Below are 12105 nucleotides of genomic sequence, written 5' to 3' on the forward strand. Positions count from 1 at the left end.
AAACCCTTTCCTCCACCCAACCCTCCCGATGCCAGTCACCAGCTGACTCCCTAGTCGTGCATACAGCTAAGAAACGAGCTAACACACAAGGCACAGGTGATGCTCCCCCTCCAGACTGGGAGATCAAGAAAATTGATGTTGGGGGCAAAAGAGTGGCAGCACAGGCTGCTAAACATTGGCACATCACTTACTCCATCGGCTTACTATCCCAATGCGATTGAGCCCATTGGGATCAGATGGCAGACCTTGTCCAACATCCCTTGGTGCAGTATCTCAAGATGGAACAAGAATGGGTAGCAGAGGGAAAAATGATCTTTAATACCAACTTCCTTTGTGCTATGGACACCGCTGGCACAGCAACTTCCGAAATAATACCATCATCCTATACGTCACCATGCCTGCCTGCACGTGTCTGGTTTCAAACCAGAGGTTCATCAGCACCTTTTAAATGTACCATCGATGGCCATCACCTCTTCGGCTCTGAGATCGATGATAGGCTAGAATAAAAAAAAAAAATACACTGAAACAGCTTACAGACACCCATTCCCCATGGCTCCTTTCGACGCTACAAATACAGTAGAGCAGCAAACACTTCCAAACCAGAAACCTCCTGCACCTTCAGAAGGCCCACACAGAAAAAGCTTTCCCGTGGCTACTACAGGGTGGTTACAGTGGCAATAATGGTAAGGATAGAGGAAAGGGAGCAGCCCCAAAAGGGTCTGCCCCTCAAGAACGGGGACAATCCCCCCCTGCCACCCCCCCAATCACATAACACCTGTCGGGGAAAGTTGAAGGGTTTCTTCCCCTTTGGTTAGAAATCACCGCTGACTATTGGGTTATCAACATTATACGGGAGGGGTACTGTCTGGAACTCACTCAAGCACCACCAAACATTCCTCCCGCCAACACAAAATGTCCACAGAACATTTGTGCCTCTTTCAGGGGGAGACACAGGCACTCCTCACCAAAGGGGCTGTACAGCTGGTTCTGCAACAACACTTCGGGAAGGGGATCTACTTCTTGTACTTTCCTATCTCCAAAAAAGGACAGCTTCCTCTTTCTCCTACTCGCTCTCAGGCCCTTCAACAAATACATTTTTTCATAACACCAGAAAGGCAACTTCATGACGACCCGCGATCTGAAGGACGTCTGATTCCACATAGCCATCCACCCAGGGCATTGATGATATCTGCGCTTTGTGGGAAGTGGACAACTTTATCAGTTCAAAGTACTTCCATTTGGGGTTACCTCAGCCCAGAAGACTTTTACCAAATGTCTGGTTGTGGTAGCATCTCATCTCAGGAGGAGCGGCATCCACATGTTCCCTTATTTGGACGATTGGCTGATCAAGAGCACCATGCTCCAACTATGCTTAGCATACATCCAGACCTTACATGATCTAGCTTTTACCATCAATCTGATAAAATCCCTCCTCCAACTCCTACAAGTGCAGCCCTTCCCCTGGGCCATCCTAGATTCACAGGTAGGGTCCAGAGTGAGTGCAAGCCTTCAAAAACATACTGCTTTTTTTTCAGCCAGAGCGTCACGTGATAGTCAGAATTGCGATGTGACTGCTCGGTATGATGGCATCTTGCTTAGACATAGTTCATCACACCAGACTGCACATGCGTCTGTTACAGGAGTGCTTAGCAGCATAGTGGGCTTAATTAGAGGGTTCTAGAGGATCTAGTGTTGGTTTGGGGCTGCACACCTCGCTCTCTGCAGTGGTGGAACACAAATAAACTTTTGAAGGAGGGCCCTTCCTCAACCAAGTTCCCCAAGAGACCATCACCATGGATGCCTCACTCAATGGCTCGGACATTTCACAATTAAAGGGAAGTGGGCACCTGTCGAGCAATCCCTCCACATTAATCACCTGGATAGGCTAGCTTTACAAGTTGGTGTCTGGGCTTTTCATGCTCTAATACAAGACAATACAGCCCTGATATGCACAGACAACAAGGGAGCACACACTTACTATCCAGTGTGTGTCAGAGCATTTGACGGTGGGCAATATATCACAGATTACATCAGGGCAGACAACAATTTGATGGACCTGCTCAACAGGATGCTTAGAAGTCCAAGAGTGGGAACCACACCCCTAGGTCCTACTCTCCAATTTCCAATGTTTGGGGTTCCCACAAATAGATAGACCTGTTCACCACAGCAGAAAATGCAAAATGCCAAAACTTCACTGCCAGGCTAACACATCCAAGGTCCATTGGCAATGCAATATGGGTGAACTGGTCAAGGATATTTGCCTATGCTTTTCTGCTTCACCCACTGCTACAGTTTGTGGTGCAGAGGCTGAGGCAGAAATCCCTCACTCTTATCCTTTTGGTACCAACCTGGGCATGCCAGCCATGGTACACCACACTGCTTGAACTCTGTATAGTTCCTCACGGGAAGCTCTCCAACAGGCAGATCTTCTCACACAAAATCACAGCACTCTGACATGCCAGCCCTCAGCAGCTCAACCTGGCGTTTTGGCTCCCTAGGTCATAGTTTGGCCCACTACCAGGGCCTGCTATACATCTAATTGGAAGTGTTTTGTGCTCTACAATTTTCCTAAATGTATCAATTCTCTCACAAAGGCGGTACAAGGCATTGTTTGTTACCTGCAGAAATCAGGCCTTGCCTACATTTCCATTTTATTACACCTAGCGGCTGTAGCTGCCTACTTGCAAAACAGATGACATGTTTCATTATTTAGAATCCTATCCATTAAAGCCTTTATAGAAGACCAAAAAAGGGTTCTCCCACATCGGACACCTCTCGCTCCTATGCGGAACATCAACATAGTCCTTACAAGACTCTTGGGCCTACGTTTTGAACACCTTTACTCCTGTTCATTGCCATTTTTCCTGCAATATGGCTTTTCTTGTAGCCATCACTTCCCTCAGGTGGGTTAGCAAAATTCACGCTCTTACCTTGAAAGAACCTTTCTTCTAGGTAAATCACAATAGGGTGGTTCTTTGAACCAATAACCAATCCAAGACTCATCCCTAAGATAGTCTCTAGTTTTCACATTAACGACACAATCGAGCTCCATGTCTTTTTTCCACACCCAGAGACTGTGGGAGAGCGCCCTCTACTTACTCTAGATGTCAAAAGAGCATCAATGTTCTACATTGACACAGCAAAATCATTCCATAAAACACAACAGCTTTTCATGGCATACTTCAAGCTACAAAAGGGGTGTGCCATTTCCAAGCAGGTGTTGAACTTTGGTTGGTTCTATAGAAAAACTAAAAGAGTCCTGCCTGTCCCACTCAGACCTCATTCTACTTGTTAGAAATGGACTGCTATGGCCTTCTTGGGTAATAAACCATTAGCGTCATCTGTAAGGTAGCTGCTTAGCCACCCATCATACATTTAGTGTTAGAAATGGGGGTCTCTAGTTGGCAGAGGTAGGTACCTTTGTTCAAATAGGGACCCTTGCTTCTAGTCAGAGTAAGGGGGATACACACTTTAGATAACCCCTGCTCACCCCCTTGGTAGCTTGGCACAAGCAAACAGGGTTATCCCAAAGGCAATGTGTAAAGTATTTGTACCAACACGCAGAGTAACACAGTGAAAACACCACAAATGGACACCACAACAGTTTAGAAAAATAAAATATCTTTATCTAAACTACACAAGAACAAAATGACAAAAATCCAACATATAGAAACTCAGTAGAATGTCTTTAAAAAGGGTTGTTACAAAAATAAACTTGTAGATGATAAATGCGACACTTTAGTCTCAAAGTACCTGGGGTGCGTAACTCAAAACAAGCAAAAGTGGCGCAGATAAGGCGATGCGTCGATTCTTCCTGCACTCCGATTCCGATGCGACAAGATGGTGCCTCGATGTGTTGCGGCGGTGCCGTGCGATGTGACAAAATACTGTCTTGGCTGCGATGGAAAAACGTAGAGGTGATGTGTGCACACCCGACGGCCATGCGGCGAACTCAGTGGTTTTCTGAGCTGCGACAGGCCCTGTGACACGCTTCTCTGGTGATGCGGCAATGATCAGCCGCAGCGCGTTTCCTCAGCGATGCAATAGCCCTGTGACACGCTTCTCCGGTGTTGCGGCGGCACCCTCTGTTCAGTGGCATGCTTCTCCAGTGATGCGACACAAACAGAGGCAGCGACGACACGCTTCCTCGATGCGACGGCGGCTGCTGCAGCGGCATCACACTTCTCTCGTTGCTTCGTGCTTTCAGCTCCCTTCAGCAAAAAGGCCTTACACACAGTTACAGGCCCTCCTGGCAGACTGGTGGAACTCCCAGCAAGCAAGTTCAGGGAAGCTGGGGACTAGGACTTCAGAAACAGGAGGCCAACTCTTCTCAGGCCATTGGAGACTTTTCTTCAGAGGGACACAGCACACAGCAAAGTCCTTCTTCAAGCAGGGGACACAGCACACAGGAAAGTCCTTTAGTTCTCTCCTCAGTCGAAACAGCAAACTGCAGTCCAACCCCAGACACACAGCAAGGGCAGTACTTCTCCTCAGTCTCTTCAGCTGATCTTCTTTGGCAGGGATTCCTCTTGATCGAGAAATAGTCTAACTTTCAGGGGTTTCAGCTCTCATATTTATATCCCAAAAGTCTTTGTTCTCTATGTGTGAGGGGTCCTGGAACCAGTCCAAACCAGTTCTGGGTGCACTCTGCCGTTGCACGACTTCTTCCTTTGTCAGTGTGGGCCAGGGTCATCAGACACACCACAGGATGTGGAGCCAGCATTCTGGAAGGCAGGCACAGCCCTATTCAGGCCCAGGTGCTACTCCTCCCACCAATACAGATAGGTCTATTCAGCCTAGTGCTGACTCACCCTGACACCTGGAGCCACCTCAGACCCTGTCACTCTCAAACTAGACAGGCACAAACAGGCAGAGGCACACAGAAAGGATGAACCAGAAAATAGCCACTTTCTAAAAGTGCTATTTTCAAACACAGAATTTAAAAACCATTCTGTCCTATGGGTAAGATAGCCTTTCAATAGTGAAAAACGACATTGGCAGTATTTCACTATTAGGACATGTTACCCACACTAGTACATGTCCTACCTCTCACATACATTGCATCCTGCCCAGGGGGTACTTTGGGCCTACCGTAGGAGTGTCCATTATGTAAGAAAGGGAAGGGTCAGGCCTGGCAAGTGGGTACACTGGCCAGGTCAACCGCGCAGGTAGCAAACTGCCCGCAAGGAACTGCAGTGGCAGGCCTGAGACCTGTCTGGACCCCACAAGTCTTACCTGTTACTTGTGGAGTTCTCGCAGGGACGATGTGAGCACCCTCCACTGTCCCCCTCCCTACCTGATCAATGGTGAATGTCCAGACCTAGGTAAGGATGGGACCAGGGGAAGTTGTCAAGATGTTGGGAAGGGACGTCTACTGTGAAGACCAGGTGGGACTCTTACTAGATAGAGGGCCCGCATTTGGGTATCGCCAGCTAGACAAAGGAACAAGCAAGCGGTTAGTGCGTCTGTTGCCCTTCTGTCTAGATCAAACACATACAATAGCCATACAGTACTACAAGAGTTGAATTAAGGTATACAGTCACCTGGAATTGAAGGCGTGAACTCCTGATAAAAGGTCTCCAAGAAGTAGTGCAATAAAATGACAGGCAGGGTCAGCTTCAGTTCCTACCATGTCAGAAGAGGGTGGTACCTGTACTCCCACAGTCTGTGCCAGGAAACAAAAGAAGCGTCACTTGTACCAGCGTGGGAACCGGGCAGAAGTAAAAAACAAGGGTGCTCCTAGGTGGTGACAAGTGCAGAAAAGGAACCGCTAACACGCTTCCCTGTGCGTGATGCGGATATGCGAGAGAGAGAATAGGTGCTCCTGCACCATGACAGCAAAGCAGAGAGAACGCGACCACGCTTTCCTGTGCGTGTCGGTTCTGGGGTAACAGGCACACCTGTGCTGTGAAAGCAAAGCAGTGAGGACGCGACCAAGCTACCCAGTGCGTGTCGCAGTTCTAGGGCACAAGGCGCTCCTAAGCCGTCAAAACAAAGCAGAGAGAACGCGACCACGCTTCCCTGTGCGTGTCGGTTCCGGGGCAACAGGTGCTCCTGTGCTGTGAAAGCAAAGGCAGTGAGGAGGCGACCACGCTTCCCAGTGCGTGTCTTGGTTCTAGGGCATAAGGCGCTCCTGCGCCATGAAAACAAAAAGATCGCGACCACGCTTCCATGTGTGTGTTGCGTGTTTAATTGCCAGCAAGGTATTCCGGCAGGGAGGACAACCATCCAGGAAGAGCGGAGTGGCCTCGAAACGCGTCGGGAGTCAGAACTATTAACTGGAGAAAGTGCGTGAGAGCTACAAGAGGCTAACATGCAAGGTTGCAGAGATGTTGTGATGTGCCTCTCGAGAGCGCAAGAGCTCATTTGGTGATATATATATATATATATATATATATATATATATATATATATATATATATATATATATATATATATATATATATATATATATATATATATATATATATATATATATTCAAAACTCAATGGTATCCCACAATTAGTTACACACGACACAGATGGAAAGGTTACCAGCCTTTATTGTCGGGTATGGATGTCACCTTATTGCGAGAGTGAAATGTAGCTTCCCCTGTGCCTGACGCGTTTCAGGTTTCCCCTTTCTCAAAGGCTGCCGGGAAGATCGTGCGAGGCGGGTAGGCACTTCCCCAATAATTTCTTAGTCACGCCTCTGATTCGGCGAAATACTGGAATTGTGGGAAATGTGGTGTCCGCTTGTTCCTCCTTCATTACGGTGCACTTATCACTGCGATCAATTGAGGCCCAGAGTGAGCCCCCGCAAAAGTCCCCGCTTCGGTCCGCTCCTGTCCTGAAAGTTTCACTCTGATTCATCAAGAGGGGCCGAGAAAAAAGGGGGGTCCCAAAACGTGTTTTCCCAATGCAATTTCCCATAGGAACCTTTAGTCGCAGCTACAGCCCGAACTGCTGAACGAATTACACCTAATTTGGCAAAAAGGTAGGCCTTGGTTCAGAGTTGTGCCTTTTTGTTAAATGGTGTAAATCCGTTCAGTTGTTACTCCTCATCCTCATCCCATGCCACTGTTCCACATTGAGAGTAGTGAATCCAACCCCGTGGCCCCCTTGAAATCCTGGGATGGTGCAAGCTCGGCAGAAGGGCATCCGCCTTTATCTTCAAAACACGATGGTATCCCACATTGAGTTGCACACGACACAGATGGAAAGGTTACCAGCCTTTATTGTCGGGTATGGATGTCTCCTTATTGCGAGAGTGAAATGCAGCTTCCCCTGTGCCTGACGCGTTTCAGATTTCCCCTTTCTCAAAGGCTGCCGGGAAGATCGTGCGAGGCGGGTAGGCACTTCCCCAATTAATTTCTTAGTCACGCCTCTGATTCGACGAAATACTGGAATTGTGGGAAATGTAGTGTCCGCTTATTCCTCCTTCATTACGGTGCACTTATCACTGCGATCAATTGAGGCCCAGAGTGAGCCCCCGCAAAAGTGTCCATCCTCATCCCATGCCACTCTTCCACATTGAGGGTAGTGAATCCAACCTCGTGGCCCCCTTGAAATCCTGGGGTGGTGCAAACTCGGCAGAAGGGCATCCGCCTTTATCTTCAAAACACGATGGTATCCCACAATGAGTTATTGTGACTAAGAAATTAATTGGGCCCAAACATGTTTTCTCCATGTTATTTTTAGTAGGAAACTTTAGACACTGCTACAACCCGAACTGCTGAACTGAATTACACCAAATATTGCAAAAAGGTAGCCCTTGGTTAACAAAGAGCCCTTTTTCTTAAATGATGTAAAATCTGTTCAGTAGTTCCTGAAAAATTAAAAGAATAGAAGTCGGAAAATCAATTTCCCATAGGAATCTTTAGACACGGCTACAGTTCGAACTGTTGAACGGAATTACACCAAATTTGGAAATAAAAGTAGTGCTTGATTCAGAAAGGGTCCTTTTTTTTTTTAAATGGTGTAAAACCGTTCCGTAGTTTTTGAGATATTAAAGGAATATATAGTCGCCATTAGGTAGTTATAGTTAGGACCTATTTTCCATTGGAAATCCGCAACATTCTATTCCCAATAACTTTGGCGCCGATCTACGAATCTTCACAAAAGTTTTAAAACTTATGGCCCGCTTCGGTCCGCTCCTGTCCTGAAAGTTTCACTCTGATTCATCAAGAGGGGCCGAGAAAAAAGGGGGGTCCCAAAACGTGTTTTCCCAATGCAATTTCCGATAGGAACCTTTAGTCGCAGCTACAGCCCGAACTGCTGAACGGAAGTACACCTAATTTGGCAAAAAGGTAGGCCTTGGTTCAGAGTTGTGCCTTTTTGTTAAATGGTGTAAATCCGTTCAGTTGTTACTGAGAAAATCTAAAGTAAAATCACATATATATCTATGGCCGCGCAGGATCCGCACACCCTCCTGATGACAAGCTGTATGCTAATTGGCTGTTAACACTCCAAACCGGGAAGTGTTGGCAGCCATCTTGTGCCTCGGTAGAAACGAGGCACAAGAAAGCAGAAATAAATGTGAAAAACACTTAAAGGGGGCAGGATAGAAACACCCTGACAGGACAAAAAGGTTTGAATGTCAGTAAAGAATGGGCGCACTGCTAGAATTCAACGCGCATAAGTACATATAACAATCTTAAATTGGTGGTGCAACTGGGTGAGTGGAGAAACCTTCCAAAACCACTCAATAGTCTAACCAGAAAACCAGCTAGAACATAAGCAATTAGAAAAAGTACCCTATGCACACACATTCAAAAGTACAGACAATAGTAATGTCATTGGAAAAGAACATAAATCCAAAGGGTAAGGTAGCAAAGTGATGACGAAGTCTGGTATAGACTGAAACCTTCAGTTCTTTATTGTCTTGACATGAAAATAGCAGCCAGCCGACACGTGTTTCATCGCTCACGCGAATCATCAGGGCTGGGAATTACAGAAAAAACTCTTACAGAAACAACACTATCCAAATGAAATGTCTCTATTAAATGCACATTCGTTGTGCAGCCAGTGACAAGATCGCTCAATCATAGTGACAAATTCTCGCATTAGGTGAGACTCAAGTGAAGGAATTGAGTAACCGTGATGCACTCGTGTTTCATAAAAGACCTAAAAGACAAGAATTAACAACCGTATAGTGTAAGTGAGGAGTGGAGAAAAGACCAAAACGTGCTGCTAGGAAATGATGCGGTGAAAAGATAATGTGTGAAAGAAAGGAAAGAGTGATAAGAGCTGATAGCAAGAAAATTACCAAAGCCTATGGAAAATTAAGAAACATACCTTGATTGCTACTGTGTATGCAAAGGAGGTCTAAGGGTATAAAACGGAAATTGGAATAGCAAGAAGGATAAGGGAAAGGAGAAAAAAGGGGGAACAAGAATACAAGGTTGATGAGATTCTAATCTAAATGCAAACCTCAGCCACTAACATTATAATCAGTAGGTTGGGTGTATAGTATTGCTCACCGCTCTGCCGGTGATACTTCCGACCCGGTGGGCCCTAGACCAGTATAGATATGTATAGAACAGTGAAGACGGTCACTAGAAATCAAAGAAGATACATGTATAAATAAATCAAATGATTGGCGTAATGATCTGATTCTTATGACTAAAGCAAAAGTCCCATAAAGATATGCTGTCGCATGAAGGGAAAAATTTGGATATAAGTTGATATCACTACAAGTGTTGAAATCCACTGTTCCAATCAGACATATTCGACATGGATGTCCAACAATTCGAGTAAGAATATATCTGTATATGTTGAATGTTAAAACTGCAAAATACGGAATAAAATTAGCTTCAATTCACAAGCTGAAAATGCCAAGATTAGTACATGATTACGGGGGGCAAAATTATTTAAATCAAAGTGCGAAAAGTTGGTCTCCAAGAGACACAGTACTAACAGCCTATTCTAGTATATGTATTGTCAGGTATTCTTACCTACCGACTGGGTTACGTCGGACAGGAAAGGTGAAAGATATTAAGTGAAGATCGTGGAGATACCAGAAAGCTGCAAGAATAAAACCGCTATCTGAAAAGCAACAGCGGTTTGTTACCATAAACAAATCATGACCATCCATTGCAGAGAATACAAAAACGATCGCATTATAAGACAAACTGTAGTTCCAAACTCACCAGGGTCGTGAGTCTGGTCCGTTTCCAATTATGTGTTTAATGGGAGAATTCCCATAGAGCAGCGTAGAAGACGTGATCAAAACTGGGGGGAAATAAGAACATGAAAGGATGTAAGTAGAAGCGCATCCTTTCAAGTATAAACATCATTGTACATGATCTAAACTGAGTATAACCTTTCCAGAACGGCCATGCCGTAAACCAAGGAATCTACAGTTATCTGACAAAGTGCACTTACGAGAAAACGCGAAGTGCGCACCAACCTCCAGAACTCCCGGGCTCCGTGTTCCTGGTATCGGACACGAGACCCAGAAGTGTAGTACGTTAAGTAGTCGGTATGGATATTATTTGAAAGAAACTAGACCGCTGACTCCTATACGGGGTTTCAAATAACGTGCATTTAGAAGAAAGACTGCATCCATGTGTGTGTAGTCTGGGATTTATAAAAATGACACGTTTGTATAAGTAGCAAAGCATAGGTAGTGACTTAAAATATTTATTATGATTCAATTAGTAAGAATGTTTACCACAAAGAATCATTAGAATCAAATGAGAGTCGTCCCGTAACTGGAGAAACAGCGTTCTAGCTGGCAATATTCCGAGAGAGAGGAAACATTTTTTTACAAAAAGTAAGAAACAGTCCGCCTAGATACGAAGTTGCCTCCAGAAATGAAAACGTCTGATCACTGATGTTGTAGGGTGGTGCTTAATGGAGGTAGCCGGTGGGCTAGTTGCACCCCAGGGACCCTCAGTATTCAAGGGGAGTTAATCCCCCAATTAAAACGCCCCACGGGGAGCGTTTGCACAGTGGTGAAGGTTGGGGACAGGGCCTGAGTTGACATGTGCGGGACTTAAGACCAAAATATCGAATGATAACTGGGTTAAGCTGGTAAATATGTATGATATTGTCAGTTTACAAGAGACCTGGACAATAAAGGCCATACATTTATGTGGCTTTAAAACTTTTCATTCCCCTGCAATTGACTCAACTCATGGGAGGGCTAAAGGGGGTCATTGTACTTATGTGTCAAACCAATTTAAGTGTCGTAAGATTGAAATGGTTTTTGACAGTAAGTACTATCACATAATCAGAGTAATTATTAATCTGCACCTCTATGTGATCATTGTGATCATTGTCAATTTCTACAACAATATACCGGTTGTTATTACGGAAGAAATGTTTACAACCTTAGGTAAAAACTTTAAGCATCTGCTTGAAGGAAGTGCAAAAGCAGTCTGTATCATATGGGGCGGGGACTTTAATTGCAATCTGTATAAGCGTGGGGAAAATGGTACCTGTGGCCTCATGTTGGATAGGGTTATAAGCCTGAGCCATTTTGAACATACCATCTGTGGCAATTATCTAAATGAATTATTATTTACATATGACCTGGGTTTTGCCAATAGAATTGGCTGTATTGATGTCCCATTTTGTTCAACGTTTAATGGGAGAGGCGCTTATACAACTTTAGATTTTGTATTAATTTCAGCGAACTATGGTGGAAAGGTCCAGAATTTTAAAAATTTGGACAACCCCTTAAGTGATCACTTCCCTCTAAGTTTGGAGATTGTAGAATTGTAGAATTATCTAATGATAAGCCCAGGTTACGTGCACAGAGTGAGCATATAAATGATATTGTCTTGAGCAGGCAGAATGGCTACTCCTTAAAATGGAGTAAAATTGTTCGATTATTAAAAAAATGTATTTCTAGTTTTAATGTATGCTTAGATGTAAATGCAGATGATTTAGCAGTAATTACAAACTTTAGGACTGTTGTTAAAAATATCAAAGATAGTCTCTGGGTTGAATCAAAAAACTTTAGAAAAAACTATCAAGCTGGTTTGATACTAACTGGACAAAGGCCTACTCAAAACTTAAGCGTGCTTTAAATGCGCCCTTAAGAGATATAAACCTTGTCAAAGTATTACGGAAGAATTAAAAGAGAACTTTAAAAATAAGGAAGGAAGCTATCAAAAA

Source organism: Lissotriton vulgaris, chromosome 5 (genome assembly GCF_964263255.1).
Source record: "Lissotriton vulgaris chromosome 5, aLisVul1.2, whole genome shotgun sequence".
NCBI classification, from domain to species: Eukaryota; Metazoa; Chordata; class Amphibia; order Caudata; family Salamandridae; genus Lissotriton; species Lissotriton vulgaris.